Source organism: Canis lupus, chromosome 7, assembly GCF_048164855.1.
Source record: "Canis lupus baileyi chromosome 7, mCanLup2.hap1, whole genome shotgun sequence".
NCBI lineage: Eukaryota > Metazoa > Chordata > Mammalia > Carnivora > Canidae > Canis > Canis lupus.
In genome coordinates this window covers 19,530,891-19,546,532 of record NC_132844.1, presented here as the reverse complement: position 1 = coordinate 19,546,532, position 15,642 = coordinate 19,530,891, and the positions used below count along the sequence as shown (strand labels likewise).

Sequence of the window (15,642 nt, the reverse complement as noted above, 5' to 3'; positions counted from 1 at the left end):
AATATAACCATGCCCATTTGTTTACATTTTGTCTATAGCTGCTTTCCCACTAAAATGATAGAGTTACATAGTTGCAACAGAGATCATCTGGCCTGCAAAGTCTAAAATATTTATTATCTGGCCCTTTAAAAAAAGAAAAAGTTTGCTGATTTCTATTCCAAACTCATATAAAACTATAAAATAATAAAATTCACTCTCTATGAATTATTCTAAAACACAGTCTATGAGAAAATTCTACAGATAATAATCCAAATGTAATTATATATTTAGTGTGAGTTCTTATTCTAAGTGCCTATGCACATTTGGGTTCCTTGAGGAGTCTGAATTATATGCTGGTGTTGTATATTTCTGTTTAGTGAGGCCATGTTTGTACTTTTCCTCCTATGAGTCTGCTGAAAAGAAAATTAATAGTCTCAACCACCTGCACATTAAATAAGAGTTGAAGACTTTAAATACAAACAACTTGATTCAACTGGACTACCGTAGGTGTCACCTAACAGAAAATGTATTTTATGGTGATTTCTGCAGCATGTTACTGTTTCATCTGACAAAATAAATCCATTGATTGTAGTCTCAAATGGAATCTATGGGTTGAAACTTCGGTTGAGATAACAGAAGATAAAAGTCTTTGACCCCAATAGTTGCTTTGTTTTGGTCTGTGGTATAATTTGGGCAAAGCTAAAATGCCTACAGTCAAAAAATCCACAATGAGATCTAGACAACAGAGACCCCTTTAGCTGCTATACACTAACAGTACCACTTAGCACACATCAGGCATAGTGTGAAATTAGTCCATAAATTGCTATTATAGCAATATCATCTCCTCATATCTTCAATTTCCTTAGGTGTAAAAAGTCCAAACTATAACTTTGTGTACTAGAATTTTCCAGGAGGCTTTGAAATAATGTCCTAGACCCCTTTGTAACTAATTAAATCAGAAATTTGAAGTAGTTTTATAACCAATTAAATCAGAAAACTTGAGTAGTTTTAATGTGAGCTAGGGTTTAGAATTATTAGGCTAAATTATAAATAGTGTCCAATTTTTCACTGATGATGCCAAATATGCGATAACATCGCTCCTCTGATTTCTATCTGGCATGGTTAAGAGAAAATGATGCTGGAAATTCGTCAGAATAAAAGGCTCAGGGGTTGCCTACTGCCATTTGCCTTCACTGGTAACATAAATAGACAAGAGAGGAACACATACATTTATGGTTACAGCAAATAGAACAAGACTGAGGTTATATGAGCAATTTCACGGACATGTTTCTTAAGCAGAATGAGTGTGAGTTTTTGTTCTGTTTTGTTTCAACTCAACATTTCAACCAGTAGATTTTATTTAAAAAAATCAGATTTCCAATTTCTTTTAAATAATCTACTAACATCATATCTGAATTTCCACAAGACAAAAGTTGTCAAGATCTGAGTGACCAGCTATTCTTTTTAGATGAGACATAAGCTGCCCAAATCAACAATCTCCAACATTTTTTTTCATCCTTCTGACATCACAGAAGAGTGACAGTTGCCACTTATTGTTGTCCTTATTCTGCTGCTTTTCTTATACTATAGAAATATTATCTGTGCCAATGCTTTTTGTCAAAAAGGAAAGACAAAAGAAGATTCATAGACTCTAGATTCCAAGGAAATTGGAAAAAAACATATTTATTTGTGGCCCATCATATTTCTTTACATTACTTGCAAGTGTATGATAGCCATTTTAGTTTTTTACTCAATCTAGGCCAAAAACATATTCTTGTCCCAATATTTCTTTGCTCTGAGATTAAGAGTTTTTACTGATGACAAATTCAGAGTGGCTAATGCTTGCCAAATATTTAGGAGGGCTAACTCCAAGCTTTCTAAAGACTATGTGTGTGCATACACTTACTTGTGTGTTAAACATCTGAACCAAGGCTTAGATACTATGTCTTTACACAATCATCTCATTCAATCCTAAATATTAGGTTTAACCTTTTTAATAATGTGGAAACTGTTGGTCCAAAGAGAAGTAAGTAGCTCAAGGTCATATAGTTACTACTTCCTGTAATGTGTAGTATTGTTGTGTTTATGCCACTTCACATCCTCTTAGTCTGAACTGTGCTGTCTCCATAATTTGAGAGGCTAAGTTATTTCACCAAGTTCAAACAGATGCAATATTCTCAAAATTTATATGCTAAGACTTGGTATCAATATGTTAAAATTGGTATGTTAAAATCCTCCTCTTTACATTTAAGCATTCCACGTATTTACTATTTTCCAATATACTAGTTTCCTGGTTACCTTCGACGACTTGAGACTCATAATCTGGCTTTGAACCTCAATGGTACTGTCTCCTTCTTTTGAGACACCTAACAAATGCCATTACATTATCTTCATAATTACTTTGTCTTCCTTCATACAATTTTAAGAATAAATGCCTTGAGGACTTTTTAAGGATTATTTTTATGCCTGCATTTGTGTCTTCAAGAGTACTGAATTGAATTGAATATTGAATCTGCTCAAAGGTAGTGGTTAATGTAAAGGGAGTACATAAGCTCTCTGGAAGCTACTCAGTAGACTAAAAATGAAAAGCCTTGCAAATGATCAGGTGGTGAGAGGACTCTCATTCAAGCCCACAGGAATGAAGACCTTGTTTGTTTTGTTTGCTACATATCTTTCCTAATTAGAAATGAGGAAATCTGATTTACTTTAGGTACTATGGGTTGAGTGGCTTCTAGGAATAAGCTTCTAAGATTTGAGTTCAGTAGTGGATTAGGAAGAAAGGTCTGGCAATTGACACAGTTTCTCACAGAGTTCACCATGTCTGTTTTACAAGCAGGTAGTGGGTGTCTGCGAATTTTAAAATTCAGTTACATATCATTCTTGGATAGGTTTCTGAATAAACTCAGCCTGCTGTATTGTAAAGTATTTGTTACCATGTTCGTTGGCTTCAGTCTTCAAACAGCAAGAAAACAAATGAAAGTTTCTGGTTCAAGTCTTAAATTCCTGATATAATAGCAAAAGAGCCTGGACATTTATCTCAATGTAAGGGATAGATCTTACTCTGTAGTTATAGAAATAGCATCAAAATATTGCTTAACATTCCCCAAATGAATGAGACCATATAATGTTTGTCTTTCTCTGATTGACTTATTTCACTCAGCATAATACCCTCCAGTTCCATCCACGTCGAAAATAGTGAAAGGGAATAAAGGGGAAAGGAGAAAAAAATGAGTGGGAAATATCAGGGAGGGAGACAGAACATGAGAGACTCCTAACTCTGGGAAACGAACTAGGGCTGGTGGAAGGGAAGGTGGGCGGGGGGTGGGGGTGACTGGGTGACGGGCACTGAGGGTGACGGGCACTTGATGGGATAAGCACTGGGTATTATTCTATATGTTGGCAAATTGAACACCAATAAAAATAAATTTATTAAAAAAAAGAACGCAGCTAAAAAATAAATAAATGTTGCTTAACAGAACCTTAGCAAGAGTAAAGTGAAACAATTATTTACTAGAGGTTGGATTGAGAGAAGACATTATTTGAATTCTTCTCTCATCTCTAGGTCATAATCAGACTTGGAATTTTGGCTGCAGAATGCATATGGAGTACGGCTTTGTGCTACAATCTTCAGTGAGTTCCTGATACTTGTAATCTGTCCATGAGAATCTTTTCCTGATGGTCAGCATTAAAAATATCTCATAAAGTGAAATAGTTGCAAAGTTGTGTCACTATTATTTGACACACTCCTATACACTTGGTATTGTAGCCCATAGAAGTCTACCTTTCAGAGAGCATGCATTCAGAGTTTGCTTTTATAATGTGAGTTTAGATCCCTCAGGCACTCAGCATGTTGGCAATCCCCTATAAAACGATATCAGCAGGGGACAAAGTGAAGTAAAGCGGATTGTATCTGACAGAGCTCCTTAAATAAGTTGTTCAATTGACAGGGGAGGTAGGAAGCCTTCTCTGGGTGATTAATTTGAATGATCTAAACTAGTTGATGTGTACTTTTAAATGATTAGTTTCTTATTATTTTCCTAAAGAATAGTAAAAAATGCATTCCAGAGAAAAAGTATTGTGTAAAAGTTTAAACATTTAAAGTCCTATATTATAAAATAATTTACCTAAAGGTAGTTGTTCTCAAAATTAAGTCCACAGGAGAATATTTCAGGAATGCTTTTTCTATCATGTTGATTTCTTAGGTTCCAGTACGGAAAGTCTGTTTCTGGGCTGGAGCCTAGGAAACTAGATTTTTAACAAGCATTTCTGGTATTCATGATGCAGATAATTTAGGGTTTGGTGTTAATAAGAGGAAACTTCAAGAGAACATGTAAAGGTGGTCTCTAATTGAGACTTTCCTCTACTTACTTATACAGATTAACCTTTGGTCAGGAAGTTTAGGCAGATATTACTACAACTAAAGAACCAGAAGAATGTCAGCTAAGGTGCTTAGTGGAAAATTAAAGAACTAGAGCTCCCTGATTCGAAGGTGTCCTGGAAAGTAGCCTGGAAAGTGTTAAAGGAAAAATTACTAAAGTATTGGTCTGTACCTCTGTCTATATTTTGTTTAAGGCATTCTTTTTTCAAGTATAAAATTTTTCCTAGTCTCTTTAAGAATTAATCTGTTAAAGAGCTTTCTCAGTCACACTTTAGGAGTAATGTAAAATTAATATAAAAAACTGATTTGGACCTACTGAGAAATCATAGATACATGTTTGTCCTAAATATTGCATTTTTGATCCTCTGTAAGATTCTTAGGAATTTGTAGTGTTGTCACAGAAAATAGACTATGAATAAAGTGTAATAAAATGGTTTACTTTAATAAGAAACACTTTCCATATATTTGTCATATAGATTTCTAATTTTTTTACATTATATAAAGTATTGTACAGTATGTAAAGTCTTGAATTTCAATGACTAATGTTTCTGCCTCTGATTCCATTGACATTGTTTCTGTGTCACTCACTCTTATAACTTTCCTTTGTAATAGATGAACACATTACCTGTCTATTCTATATTAAACATGGGGTCCAAATGCTCAAAACTAACATCCCTTTGAGAAAATCACACCTTTTTATATATCCATTAATTATAGCTCTATTTCCAATGCTGAATGATATAAAGAGAGTAATATAAGCTCATATAATTTTAAAATAAGAAAAATTCAATGATTTGGAGAAAGAAAAAACAATGTGTTATATATTCAGTTTTTTTTCTTTTTGCTAATGCTATAATTAAGATCTAAAAAATATAAGAGAAGGGGAGGTTGAGCTATCAATTAAGTTAAAGGCTATGATAGCTTTTTTGATGTGTCAGGCTGGTAAGACTATAGTCTTTCAATCACATTATTTGTGTTTTGTTAGAAAAGGATTTTTTCAGATTCAATTAAAATTCTAAGCAGTTTACCTTTTGTAAGAGGAATTATTCTAGATAACCTGGTGGGCCTGCCTTATTCAGTTGTAAAGCCTTGAAAGCTTTCCCGAGGAAGAAGAAATTCCATCTGTGGATAATACCATTGGTCTGGAAAAAAAAAGAAAAGAAAAGAAAAACAAAAAACAAAAAACAAAAACATTGGTCTGCACTAATGGAATACGCTACTACTCATAACCTTCCCTCCTGACTACTGGCTTTTCTGATTTTGGATTTGTTTGGGCAGCCCCCATAATCACATAAGGCAGTTCCTTGCAATGAATCTTAATATTAATCTTGATAATAAATCAATATATTTTAACATAAATATCTCTGTCTCTAAGTATGTGTGCATGGGTGTGCAGGGCAGTATTGGTATCAGACTCCAGAAAAATTTCAGTATCATAAACGATATAAAGTAGCTTTATTTGTGAAAAACAGGTCAAGACTGATACCTTTAAATAGGACTACTTATGTGTATTTTGATTCCTCTGATAATTTACATTATTATTTTTCCAATTATGATAAGGCTAGGATAAACTATTTAGATAGTGTGTTGTTTAGATTCACTAAGCGAATAACTGAATAGAAACTTTAATTAGAAAAAAAAAAAAAAAGAAACTTTAATTAGGTATATTCCTTTTCCCTTAGAAAAAATAGAAAGTCCTATGATAGCCTGTTAAAATAGTATTATCAGCACTTATGGTAAGGTTCATCTATAGGAATTAATTTTTGTTTCTAATTGAACCATAATTAATAATACTACCTCTAAAATATATTATTGATTTCTTCAATGATAGATTATTGGTGATATTATTCAGTTTTTGAGAAAAATAAAACTATCACGGTTAAAATTGTTAAAGGGATGAACATGGCATTGCAGTGATTCTTGTACATATAAAATAACAACCTCAGTTACAGAGAATAACATGTTTTCTGTAAAGTATAATGTTGCTGATGGTCTGACATCACCGGAAGTACCTGATAATACTGTTTAACATAAAGCAATTTATCAGAAACATATCATTGCACTAATTAGACTAACTACATTTTTTTTCCCTCTTAAAACTCAATAAATACTTTTACTGTATAGGTCTCAGAAACCTGAGAAGTATCCTTTTAAGATATATCAATTTTTTTCTTGTTAAGGTCCTTCTAATTTTGTGTATTTGTAGAGAGGTAATATTGTTGCACAATGCGCACATTAGAAAAAGGAGAAAGTTTGCCGCTGAGAAACAGTTTTGTATCCTATTTTGATGATTTAAAAATAGTACCTAATATCTAAAATCTTATCGTTTTTAGCAATAATGTGCCCATCAAAGTGCAGATATCCCAAGAGGAATCAGACATGATGTTTTCCAACTGTAATGTGGCATACAAAATATTTTTATTACCATAATAATCATTGCAAATGAAAGTGTTGCTGCCATATAAGCTCAGCAAAAGAATCTTAACTTGCTGGATGCAACGTTGCTAGACAGTAACATTTCTTTAGTTATTTACTAAAACAATGTGGTATTTGCTTTGTAGCGAATACTTTCAGCTGTGTTTGGATAAATGCTTCATAACAAATCAAAAGCAGTCCAAATACTTATAGTTCTATAAAGTAAGGAAGTGCTTAAACACAGACATGCACACACACACACACACACACACACACAAAGCGGTAGAGCAATAAAGTATTGGAGCATGCATAAAGGACATGGGGACCAAGGACTGTTCTGAAAGAGCTCCCAATGGTTAAAGTTGGAATAATATGCGCAACAAATAAATATTTAAAGTATTAGATTATAACCCAAAGAATCAAATAAATACATAGGATATATTTAATGATTAATACATATCTGCTGGTCTGAACCCAAAGAATCAAATAAATGACATAAATTGGGAAGGAAGGAAGGAAAGAAGGACACATCTTTCCTACAGAAGAATTCCAAATGATAAATATAGAAAGGATAAAAAACAACAGAAAATCACCAATAGAAGAGCACAGTAATAGTTGCTGAAGACAAAATAAAGTAAATTTTAGGGTATATATGGGAAGACAAAATAGAAACTTTATTTTATTTTATTTTTTAAAGAAAAGGGTGAAATTTAATCTTTATTTACAGGACACTGTAAGATAGAAGATTCCACATAGAAATAAGCAATCCACTGAGAGGAGGAGCTTCATACAGTTTGTACAGTTCAGAACTGGTCAAGTATAGTTTCGTTGTAAAAAGTGCTACAATAACAAAACACATTTAAAAAGAGTTCTTAGTAGAGAAACAGTAAGACAAACTTCTACCAAACAGTACACAACAAACAACTTTCTGTCTCAGCTGTACAATCTAAAAGTTAAAGGTCCCAGGAGTGCCATCCTGAACTTGGAATGTATAGCCTTCAGAGGTAGTTTCAGGCACAACATTCTGATCTTCCTCTTCCTCTACAGAGAAATACTTCTCAATCAAGTTTAATGAAGCTTTGTACACAGACTCATTTTCATGGTTTTTTAGAGCTTCAATTTTGTCCAAACCCCCACATTCTTCAATCATTATACTAAGTTTCTCAGTTTCACCTAGTTTCTCAGCAGCCTGAAAGATGTTTGAAATGGCATCTAGAATAACCAGAATAATTTTGGTATCTTTTGCAGTTAAGAGGTTCTTCAATGGTTCTATTATGCCACAATGAACGAGGTATACAATCTGTTCAACTGTTCCACCACTTGTATAGTTGGTCACAGCCCATACAGCTTCCTTTTGTGTCTTAAAGTCTGCCTTAGAGAGAACGCCAACGAGGAATAGGACTAATCCATGATTCACAACTTGCTGTATCTGGTCCTGGCGACCAGCTGTGATGTTTGACATTGTCCATGTAGCTTCCTTCTGAATATTAGTTTTGGGGTTCGTTAGCAGGCTGGGAAAGACAGCAAGTGCTCCTACATCTATTACAACCTGAGTGTGTTCATCTGTCCCAGTGACAATATTTCCTATGGCTCTTAGTGCAGGAGTCACAATGGGTAATTCAGTAGCTCCTAGAAGCTTCACAAGTTGGGGCACAACTCCTGTTTTCACAACCATTTCAATCAGTTCATTTGGACCATCAGTAAGGTAGGAAATGGCCCAGCAGGTATCTGCTAATACTTCTGGATCATCATGATGCAGGAGACGAACTAAGGTAGGAAGAATCTGCTCAACAGCATCTAACGGGGGTGCTGGATTCTTGTTGAGACAAAGGTTTGAGAGTGTCCAAGTAAGGTTAGTAAGTAACCACATGCTAAAGATGACATATCAGGAACTGCAAGGAGAGCCAACAGTGGGTCAACTGCACCATACTTGATAACCAAGTCTCGAAAAACTGAACCATCACCTTCAATGTTTCCTAGAGCCCATACAGCTTGTTCACTGATGTGGGCATGGGAAGATGCCAACAGAGAAATGAATTCTGGGATAGCACCTCCATCGACCACAGCCTTGGTCTGTTCTGATGTCCCAGAAGCAATGTTAGTGAGGGCCCAAGCAGATTCAAACTGAATAGGACTACAATCAGTTCTGCCCAAGAAGGACACAAATTTTGGAATCAAACCAGCCCGGATTATGTTGTCTATGGGGGCCTGTTTTTCCCTAGAAAGTAGTTTCCTAGCAGCTTGAGTAGCCTGGAGCTGGCTTTCCAAATTGTTGCTCTTTATGCCTTTGACAATGTCATCAACAGACCAATTTACAGTGCCCTGGTTGTTGCGGTTTTCCTGCAGTGGAGAGGTAGCATCATCAGGAAATGAGCTTGCATTTCTCCTTTTCAGCATCTGGTCCTCCTTCTTCGCTTTCCTCAACGCCACATTAACTTCTATTCGGCGCCGCCTCATTCCCGTACTGTCTTTCCCCTTGTTCTTGAATCTGTTAAGGCGGGCAGCTGGTGACTTAGCATTCTCGTTGGTGGACGTGGTTATGAGACAAAGGGAGAGAAAGCTCCACGGCCGGCTCAGGCTTCCACGGGAGGCGGTGCGGGGCGCGCAGGCTGCGGGTCAGCTGCCCTCAAAACCTCCACCGCGGATCAGCCCAGAGACGGTGTGGCCCAAAATAGAAACTTTATAGGAAGGAGATTGTTATCTACTACCCGAGTCAAATGATCAAGCAGCATTTTCAGTAAGCCATCTTAAAACATGTATATGGCATGATGCAACGAGAAGAACACTTTGCCTTTATAAAAAAATTCCTACAAATTCATTAACTCCAGTTTAGGTATGGGAAAACATCAGATAGATCTCAGTTGAGGGAGATTCTATCATCCGATTACTCTTCAAAAGTGTCAAAGTCAAAAAGGGTTAGTATCCAAAGTATATAAAGAACGTATAAAACTCAACACCAAAAACTCCCACAAATAATCCAATTAAAAATGGGCAAACACATGAACAGAAACATTTTTCCAGTGAAGACATATGGATGGTCAACAGACATGGAAAGATTCAACATCACTAATTATCAGGGAAATACAAATCAAAACCACAAGGAGATAGCACCTCATACCTGATCAGAATGGCTAAAATAAAAAAACACAAGAAACAACAAGTGTTGGTGAGGATGTAGAGAAAAGGGAACCCTCTTTGTACTGCTTTTGGGCATGCAAAATGGTACAGCCACTGTGGAAAAAAGTATGGAGTTTTCTCAAAAAGTTAGAAATAGAACTACCTTATGATCCAGTAATTGCAGTACTGGGCATTTACTCAAAAAATACAAAAACACTAATTCAAAGGGATACATGCACCCCTATGTTTATAGAAACATTATTACAATAGTTTGGGCTATTTACAATAGCCCAATTATGGAAGCAGCCCAAGCATTCATGGTAGTAGAACAAAGAAATCAGATGTGGTGTGTGTGTGTGTGTGTGTGTGTGTGTATACCCACACATACACAAAATGTAACATTATTCAGCCATAAAAAAGAATGAAATCTTGCCATTTGCAACAACATGGATAGAGATAAGGAGCATAATGTTAAGCAAAATAAGTCAGAAAAACAAATACCACATGATTTCACGCATATGTAGAATTTAAGTAACTAACAAAAATAGGGATCCCTGGGTGGCGCAGCGGTTTGGCGCCTGCCTTTGGCCCAGGGCGCGATCCTGGAGACCCGGGATCGAATCCCACGTCGGGCTCCCGGTGCATGGAGCCTGCTTCTCCCTCTGCCTGTGTCTCTGCCTCTCTCTCTCTGTGTGACTATCATAAATAAAAAAAAAAAAAAAAAAAAAAAAAAAACTAACAAAAATAACTAGCAAAAGAAAAAAGAGAGAGACAAACCAAGAAACAGGCTCTTAACCACAGAGAACAATTTGACAGTTATCAAAGGGAAGGTTGGTGGGTGGATAGGCATTAAGGAGTGCACTTGCTGTGATGAGCACTGGGTGATGAATGGAGTTGTTGAATCACTGCATTGTGCACCTGAAACTAATATAACACTGTATGTTAAGTATACTAGAATATAAAATAAAATATAAAATTAAAAAAGAGGTACTCTATGATTATTAATCATGTTATTTCTATCTTCATTCCTAATTAATTTTCTTATTAATTATATCAGTATTATAAATGCTGAGGCATACCGGGTCACCTAGGTGGCTCAGTGGTTGAGCATCTGCCTTCAGCTCAGGGAGTGATCCTGGGGTCCTGGGATTGAGTCCTGCATCAGGCTCCCTAAGGGGAGCCTACTTCTCCCTCTGCCTCTCTCTCTGTGTTTCTCATGAATAAATAAATAAAATCTTTTTAAAAAATGCTAATGCATATTTAACATTCTGTACACTTACATATTGGATGATTCTGCATCAAAAAGGATTGAACTATGTGACATTGACACCTAACACTAGTGTAGTGATACAAACTATAAACCTAACAGTCTGCTTACCTTTTTTCATCCATCCATTCATGTAAGAATGTAGGAAACCAAGAAGAGCTGTCCAAGGGCTTCTTACATGCAGCAGCACTTGCTAGGAGGTATCAAAATCATGAAGAAATAATGAGTAGAAACTTCCAATTTCTGGTGAAAGACAAATTAGAGATTCAAGAAGATCAGAGATATAAAACAGCATAAGATCAAAGCGTTCCCTCCCTAAGTAGATCATAATAAAAATGCTGAGAAACAAAAATAAGGAAAAATTCTTAGAGGGACTCTTGGGTGGTTCAGCGATTAAGCATCTGCCTTTGGCTCAGAGCATGATCCTGGTCCTGGGATGGAGTCCCACATTAGATTCCCTACAAGGAGCCTACTTCTCCCTCTGTCTATGCCTCTGCCTCTCTCTCTGTCTTTCATGAATAAATAAATAAAATCTTTAAAAAAAAAGCATGTGGACTATTTTCCAGGATAGATGAAGTGTCAAGATATAAAACAAGCCTAAATTCATTTTAGGTGATTAAAAAAATCAACAAATATCAATAAGAAATATCAATAGAACAAAAAATTGGTTCTTTGAAAATGAGTAAAATTCAAATTTAGTTAGACTCTCTAGAAATATGTGTATGTGTTTACATGTGTGTGTATATATATTGTGTGTGTGTATATATATTTGTGTCTATAGACACAAATTAGCACTGGAATAGAAGTGTATAGGACATCATTACAGACACTGCAGAAATTAAAAGCATTATTAGAGAGTAGTACAAATATTTTTATGCCTAAAATTAGACACCTCAATTTAATGGACAAATACCTGGAAAAATAAAAATCCCTGAACTTGATTTAAGGAGAAGTAAAAACATCAATAGACTTACAAGTAAAGAAATTGGATTAGTAAATAAAATGCTTCCACAAAAAGCCCAGGTGTAAAATTTCACTAATGAGTTTAGTAAATATTAGCAAACTATACCAGAAAGATATAAAATCAATTATACATCATCACTAAGTGAATTTTTAAAATGGGCAAATAATTTGAATAGACATTTTATAAAATAAGATGTATGGCTGCTAAAAAGAACATGAAAGGATGCTCAACATCATTAATTATTAGGGAAATGCAAATTAAAATTACAATGAAATACCACTACACACCTTTTTAGAATAATTATAATATATAAACTGTCAATACCAGGTATTGTCAATGTAGTAGGGGAAGCAGTACCCTTATACATTGCTGGTGGGAATGTAAAGTGACACTGCCATTTTGGAAAAGAGGTTTTGTTTTGTTTTGTCTTGTTTTGTTTTTAAGGATGAATATTACTTACTCTGTGAACCCAGAACCCACTACTATGTATTTACCCAAGAGAACCAGAATCTTACATCCACACAAAGATTTGTCTGTATTTTCATAGCAACATTATTCAAAATAGCTGAAATTAGAATCTAGCCAATAGGATAATAACTGGTGAATGGATAAACAAATGAAGTATATAATGGGATGTTTTTCAGAAATAAAAAGGGACACATACCCTACACTATTCATAGCCTCAAAAATTTTATAGCAAGAGAAATAAACCAGAAGAAAAAATATAATTTATGAGTCCATTTATATGAAATTTCTAGTTGAAGCAAACCTTATAGGCATGAAGCAACCAGCATAACTGGGGTGGAGAACAGATTCTGGGACTAAGGGTAGAGCAGCAATTGACTGCCACTGAGTATGAGGAAACTTTTAGGAGCGATAAAAAAATGTACTGGAACTGTCTCTTGATGATCACTGAACAACTCTTTTTCATTGAACAGTACAGTAAAAATAGGTGAATTTTATGTTGGTATTTTATTCTTCAATAAAGCTGTTAACAAAAAAGTGCAAAATTAAATAAACATGTGAACTATATATATACATATAGATATGACAAACACATAATTAGTATTGAACATAATTCATCATTTGAGCAAAACAAATTAAAACCACAATAAGCAGCTATATTCATAATTGCCAAAACTTGGAAGCAACCAAGATATCCTTCAGTAAGTGAATAAATTGGTACATCCAGGCATATTATGGCATATTATGGCATATTATCCTGCACTTAAAAAATGAACTACCAAGCTATGAAAAGACATTGAGGAACCCTAAATGTTTATTACTAAGTGAAAGAAGCCAAACTGAAGAGGCTACAAATTGTAAGATTTTAACTTATACGACATTCAAGAAAAGGATGTGTCTATGTCTCTCCAAAGGTTTGGAAGCAATAAAAAAAAAAAAATCATTGATCGCTAGTGCTTGGGAGTGGGGTAGAGGGATGTATAGACGGAGCTTAGAGGAGTTGCAAGACAGTGAAAATATTTTGTCATGAGACCATAATGATAGGTACAGATCATTAGATGTTTGTCTAAACCCACAGAATGTACAATACCATGATAGATCTATAATGGAAATTACAGGCTTTGGGGAATAATGATGTGTCAAAACGTTCACCGATTATTACAAATGTACTGCTTTGTTGGGGAATGATCACAATGGGGGAGGCTCTGTGGAGGGGAGGGGAGGGAACATCTGGGAATAGTCTGGACTTCCTGCTCAATTTTGTTATAAATTCAAAACTCCTCTAAAAAATAAAGCCTATTTAAAAACCACAACGCGATACTATTTACACATATATTAGGAATCTAAAACTTAAAAGTATGATCATTTGAAGTGTTGATGCAGATATGGAGGCACTGGAATTCTCATGTGTATTCTGTGGGCAGAAATGTTCATTCATACAGATATTTGGAAAACAGGTTTGACAGTTTTTTAAAAAATTAAACAAGAACCTACCACTTGACCTAGACGTTCCATGTCTAGATATTTACCTAAGAGTAATGAAAGCAAATATCCATACAAAGAGTTTCTTACCAATGTCATAGTAGCCTTAATTTTCACAGCCAAATTTAGAAACAACTCAAATGTTCATCTTCTTCAGGTGAATGTATAAATAAATAATGTTATGTCTGTACAATGGGATACACTATTCAGCAACAGAGAAGAAAAAATATTAATACACACAATAGTATGAATTATACTTAATGAACAAAACAGAAAAATAAAGTACACACTATATGGTTGCATTTATATAAAATTCTAGAAAAAGCGAACTATGACAGAAAGTGTCATTAAAAAGTATCGTAAAGTGACAGAGTGATCAGTGGTTACCCACGATGGGGTTAGGCGTGGAGGGGTGAAGGAGAGGTATTACAAAGAGACATTACTAGGAGCATTAGAAATATTAATTACATTGATTGTGATAATATGATTTGTACATATATGAACACTTAAAAATTATATACTACAAATGGAGCTTATTGTCTATCAATCCCTAAAAAAGGTGTTAAAAAGACTGAAATGATCTATTTTTATACCGTTCAAGAAATCAGTCTTTACTGTTTTTATTCTCAATAGCTATGCAATATTAGTTTGCTAATGAAGTTTATAACACATTTTCTGACACCTAGTTCAGCAAGTCAAGCAGTTGAGAAGATAATCATGTTATTTCAGGTTAAGTAATGCAGAAATGGGGAAGGATGGATTCTGCTGTTTCTGTCCAAAAACTTTCAGAATACCATGTAATTTATTTATTTATTTTTAAAGATTTTATTTATTTATTTATTCATGAGAGGTAGAGAGAGAAGCAGGCTCCATGCAAGGAGCCCGATGTGGGACTCGATCCCAGGACTCCAGTATCATACCCTGGGCAGAAGGGAGGCACTGAATGGCTGAGCCACCCAAATTTGGCATCCCAAATACCAGCTAATTTAAAAGCAAAAGCTTTCAGTTATAGATGGTTGGTTGTTTCAGGGACTCTTAAATGCATGTTGGATTCATTGTTTTATTCAATTTTTCCCCCTGAAATTAGACCTCAAATAAAACACATTTTTGTCATTTTTGTCAGTTCTACGTGCTATTTATAGAAAGGCTAGTCTCTGTGTGGTTTATAATATGTGGAGGGCATCATGTTCAGAGAGAAATGGCATGGTAATGATTCCATTCCGGAGAGATATTCTGATAAAGCACAAGCTTAAACTTTGTAGGTTCTTTTGACCTTAATAATAATGGCTAACATTTAGTGAATGCTTAATATGTGCAATATATTATCTTATTAGATCTCCCCTACCACCTCTTGAGGTCTGTACTGTAAATACCCTCAATTTGTAGATGAGGACACAGAAATATAAAAGTTAAGCAGTTTGCTCAAGGGAACAAGTGAGGAGCAAAATTTCCAACTCAGATGTGTCTAAGTACAGAACTGAGCTCTACGTCCCTGTACTTTGTGTCTCCTTCTTAATCACAGAAAAATAAGCATTAGACCTAAAGATGAAAATTAATAAGTCATTATTTTAAAAT

The 15,642-nt window shown here is 34.9% G+C and overlaps 1 pseudogene; it reads right to left on the bottom strand.

The window, feature by feature from the left end:
* Nucleotides 1-7,470: 7,470 nt before the first annotated feature.
* Nucleotides 7,471-14,100, bottom strand: LOC140636378 (importin subunit alpha-1 pseudogene; annotated as a pseudogene).
* Between the last annotated feature and the right edge of the window lie 1,542 nt (nucleotides 14,101-15,642).